The sequence below is a fragment of the Crocuta crocuta genome, unplaced genomic scaffold, assembly GCF_008692635.1.
Source record: "Crocuta crocuta isolate KB4526 unplaced genomic scaffold, BGI_CrCroc_1.0 scaffold88, whole genome shotgun sequence".
Classification (NCBI taxonomy): domain Eukaryota; kingdom Metazoa; phylum Chordata; class Mammalia; order Carnivora; family Hyaenidae; genus Crocuta; species Crocuta crocuta.
The window spans coordinates 2484881-2490233 of NW_027532420.1; the positions used below are offsets into that span (position 1 = coordinate 2484881).

General features: G+C 31.5%; 1 long non-coding RNA gene across 1 annotated transcript in view; it reads left to right on the forward strand.

Moving 5' to 3' along the window:
• LOC144243928 (uncharacterized) overlaps nucleotides 1-3146 on the forward strand; it is a 96117-nt gene extending 92971 nt beyond the window's left edge. Inside the window, exon 4 of the long non-coding RNA XR_013338805.1 lies at nucleotides 3043-3146. This is a non-coding gene — a long non-coding RNA (uncharacterized LOC144243928). The remainder of the gene's footprint in view (nucleotides 1-3042) is intronic.
• The last annotated feature ends 2207 nt before the right edge of the window (nucleotides 3147-5353 follow it).

Below are 5353 nucleotides of genomic sequence, written 5' to 3' on the forward strand. Positions count from 1 at the left end.
AATATTTACTATATATACTATATATACAATTGTATATTATATACACAATTTAAATATTGTTTATATCCATTATATATAATATATATTATATATAATATGTATATATATATACACACACACATACATAATTCATACAGCTCAACATCAAAATAACAATTGGATGAAAAAATAGACAGATGACCTGAATACAGATTTTTTCAAATAGGACATGCAGAACACCAAAAAACACATGAAAAGATGCTCAGTATCACTAATTATAAGGGAAATGCAAATGAAATGTACAACACTCATTCACACCTTTCACAATGGTTACTATTAATAAAAGAAGAAACAGCTAGTACTGTGGTGATGTGGAAAGACCCATCATGCACTAAGTGGTGGGAAAGTAAATTGGAGTGACCACTTTGGAAAACAGTATGGAAATTCCTTTTAAAATACGATAAACACCAGATGATCCAATTATTCCACTTTTGCATACTAATGTAAGGAAACAAAAACACTATTTTAAAAAGATATACATGTTCCTATGTTTATTGTAGCATTTTTACAATAGTCAAGATATGGAAGGAACCGAAATATCTGTCTATAGAGGAGTGGATAAAGAAGATATGTCACGTTGTATACATCATGTGATAGGATGTAGAAGATACATGGGAGATATATAATGCAACATATGAATGGAATATTATTCAGCTGTAGAAAGGAATGAAAGCTCCCATATATGACATTCAGAGGGCATTATGCTAGGGGAAGTCAGGAAGAGAAAGACAAGTACTTTATTTCAGTTTTATGTGGAATTAAAAAAAATGAAATGAAAGAGCAAAACATAACTGAAATGGACTCAAATACAGAGAACTGGTATTTGCCAGAGTGGTGGGATGCACCCAATGGGTGAAAGAGATTAGGAGGTATCATTTCCAGTTTTAAAATAAGTCATGGGAACAAAAACTGCAGAATGGGTGATATAGTCAAGAATTTGTACTATCTTTGTGTGGGAGATAAGGTAACTTCACTTATTGTGATGAGCATTTACTCATGCACGTAAATGTTGAATTATGTACTTCTGAAACTAATGTAATATTGCAGATCACACTTCTAACAAAAGCATTTAAATACAAAAATAAAATAAAAATGCAAACAAATGTCTTATAAAGTATCATTTTTAATTTCAAAAAGTATTCTTTTCTTAAAAGAATTATTGGTATTAACATCTAACGTGTTTGCCTTGAAATAAATGTTTTAAGTATTTCTCACTTTTAATATCTCATATGACAAACATTGATAGATATAGTCCATGTGAATAAAAACTTTTTGGGGTGTTCATAAAAGAATTCTGTAAAAGAAGATAAAGAGTTCCTCAGACTCCAATCTTTGAGAATTGCTAAAATAATGCATATAAATTACCTAGTTTAGAATCCATACACAGGAAGTATATAAATAGTTATGTAAAGATATTTTAGATTATTGGCATGCATTTTGAGATTTATTAACATTGATAGTGATATCCATAAATGTTTCCCAGTGTTTAAGTGTGTACTTGCGATAGACTGACCTCAGTAATACTGTATCAAGTGAGGCCAGCTAGACACAAGCCAATGAAATTATAAGTTAACAGAAAATTGTCCTCTGAGTTCAGTATTTCATAAACTTTTTATTTGGAAAATGAGAATCCTATACCAAGACTTATTGAAAATATATTGGAAATAATGCAGAGAGGCTAAGAGAGAGTAGGAGAGAGAATATATTCTGTATATGCTATTAAAACATACAAGGCATATATAACAAATGAAGGAATATAGAAACAGTCTATACCTAGTTTGGAAGCGATATTTTAGAATAAATATAAGGAATTTTATCTTGCTATGTCTAGCTGATACTTCAGGAACAATAGATTTAAAATTCTGTCCTATAGTGTAGCTGGAATGATGGTCTACATCATAAATTTGTTCTTGCTACGTAAAACTCCTAGCTATATTACTGTCAAAGGTTAATACTGGGTTTGAAAACAAAAACATACAAAAAATTATCACGTAAATTTAAATTTAGTTGGTTTTACTAAATAGGAATAAAAACCACCTAATCTTAGGGATTTTGAAATATTGTAAAACAGACTTAATTTTTCCCTAAAAATGTGGTAAGAATATAGAAAAATAATTATTTCAATGAGAAAATATTTCCAGTAAGAGATATACCTTTCAGAGAAGAACGGACTCAGGAACCACAATTACCTAAGGTTTTTGTGTGGGATAAATACGTCTGTAACAGTCCACTAGAGAATATGACTTTAATTAAACTTAGAATGCAAAATGGGTAACTTATACATTTTCCCCACAAGCACAATTTATAGGCTTGGAATTTTTAATAAATCCCAACGACTGATAGTGAACGTCAAAAAAATAAACATTACTGGAAACTTCATTCTCTGTCAAAAAATAAATTACTGAATATGAAATGCAGTGGGGACCTTAGACATACCCTCTATGCGGAACCAGCAGTATTCAGAAATTATTTTTGCATCTGTGGAGGAAACGTAATAAACTAGGTTATTCCATTTAATGCAATGAGTTTAAGATGAAAAATGTGTTTGAAGTGTTTTGGGCATACTCTTGCTTTACTCCTGTCTTGATATTGTTTCAAGTATCAAAGTCAATTGGCTACTATATAATGCTATTTGAAATGTAAATTTTCATAGTTTCTTTGGAAGCTCAGTATTTCAATGTCTCTCAAAGTAGTAGGTGTATTCATTCACTTTGATCTACATTTATAGTATTTTTAAAAGAGTATCGTATGGATATTATTATAAAACCAGGAATAGTTTGGGCAAACCCTGGGTATCACTGCTTTATCTAAAAGACGCACAGATTAGAGAATTCTGTTAACAGGGTCTGAACCCTCTTGATTTCTCTCATTCTGCATAATTGTGATATCAGAATTTGCCTTGACATGGGGAATGAAAATATGTAAAGTTGACATTTCAAGACAGATACTGTAGTTGGAAATTAATGTCTTATGTTACTTTTTCCCCCTATCTCCTCGCTCCAGCAAGAGACAGCAGAAAATCACCTTAGTTATCCAAGGAAGATAAATTGCTTCTGAATGTCTGATGATCAGGTCTCTCCCATCAAGGAAGAAAGAACAAATTATTAGCACATGTAAGTAGAAAGCAACCCAAAGCATTTTTACTAATAAAAATGGAAATTTGGGGAAAAATAGAGATTCTGCTATACAGAGATGAAAAAGAGTTATAACTATTTTGACAGCTCATACTGTATCAAATGTATGAACTATATCAGTTATAAAAAATAAACAAAATACAATATATTAGGATTGCATTCTCATCTGTCTAAGAATGCAGATAAAAAAGGATACAGAACTTCTAAATAAGGTATTTCATAGAGTTAATATAAAGTGCATATATGTGTATACATGTGTTCTCTCTCTCTCACTCCTCCACAAAGTTTACTATAATACAACGTTGATACATCTTGTTTGTTCTCTGACCATGAGAAATTAAGAAAAGAGGATGTGACTCTATATGAAATCTCACAAGAAGTAAAATTGGAAACTAGTGAGAAAATCCATTTACATTAAACAATTTGAGAGTAAATGTTAAACCAAACACTTCCCAAGGTCATCCCCATTTCTGACGCTAAGGGTGAACCATAACATCAATTATGGACCCTGTGTGGTTGTCATGTATTCAGGCAAAATCTCAGTTTTAACGAAGTACCACACTGACGGGGGTGTTTATATTGGGAAAGCCTATGCTTGTGTGTGTGAAGTTGCTCTATAGAAAGCCTCTGACCTCCCCCTCAATTTGCTGTGAACATTCTACTGATCGGAAAAATCTTAAAAAAACAAAAAACTAATGGCAATACACAGAAACCAAAAAAGTTTAAATTAAGAAACCAATGTAATCTGTTTGCTTTTTTAAATATTTCATTTCTTGAAAAGAGAATGATCACAAATGGAAGAAAAGCAAATGTATGGCATAATAAAAATGTTGTAAATACAGATAAAAGGTATGTCCCTTTTCCACTTTTTCTCTTATTTTGGATACATTTCAAAATATGTGTAGTGAAACAGAAAATGACTTTGCCATAAGCAGAGAAAAAACAACTGCCTGTAACCAGTCTCTTTTTTACCCTGTTATTTACCTTTAGACTGAGCCTTTTAAGTCATGCTGATAAACTACTTTGAGTGGCAAAGTTATCTCATCTGGCGAATAGGAATACAGAGCACGGAAGCCACGTCCCCCACAGTGTTCCACATAAGGACTATTCTGTCACTGTGTCCTATTAGTGGTGATATGAATATTAACAATTTAATTATTACATTCACAATTATTACATTGACAATTTAATTATTACATTAACACTTTATTATTTTTTTTCACTGTAAGGTTGGTATTTTTGTGTAATTGATAACTGAGGGGAAATAATTTGAGGTTGTTGTATAAGCTTTCTCTTCTCTTGGACTTTCCACCCAGTAGCTGCCTTTTCTGTCAGACTAATTTAGCTTCATGCTTTTTGTATTCATCCTTGTCGTATAGATCATATATTTATGTAGGATGTATTTATTCTTTTTATGGTGATAATCCATTATAGATATACCCTAGTTTATCCATTCATCATTTGACACACTTTCAGGTGATTCAGGTTTTACACAGTTCTAAAGAACGCTGCTGTGAGTACTGGTGTTCGGGTCTTCAGTGAACATATGTATTATAGTCATCTTTCAATGTATGAACATAGTATAGCTCGTCATTTATTTTGATGTTCTTTCTATAATTACTTTGTATCCTTCCAATGTACTGGGAAACACTATTGGCTTTCTTTTAATTTCCACACGCAATTATTCAATTCTATTGTAACAAGGAATAAAACTCAGTTTTCTTTCCTGCGTTGCATCCTGCAATTTTCCTGAACTGGAATCACAGTTTTTCTTGACATTTAAAGAAATGACAGAATTGAAATCGAGTTTTTGTTTTTGTTTTTGTTTTTTTTTGTATAACGTAACTGTACTCTAATTATTTACTTTGAATCCGGTTTTTATACTCCAGGGTATCTACTAACATAGGGTTAAGAGTCATAAATGTTTTCTGAAATCAACTTGTATGGTACTATTATAAATCATGACTCAATAGAACTGTATGTCCGTGTGGGGGAAGTACGTTGTACTTCTCTGAATTAAATTCTCTGTAGAATATGGTATTAAAGTTAAACACAAAAATGTTCTAATAGGAGTATACTTAAATATTCATAAAATATATGGATGTCACATGTACAATTAAAGTCCAACGGTAACTGCCAGAATTATTTAGAACCAAGACCCCAAAAATACTCCTTCCTGA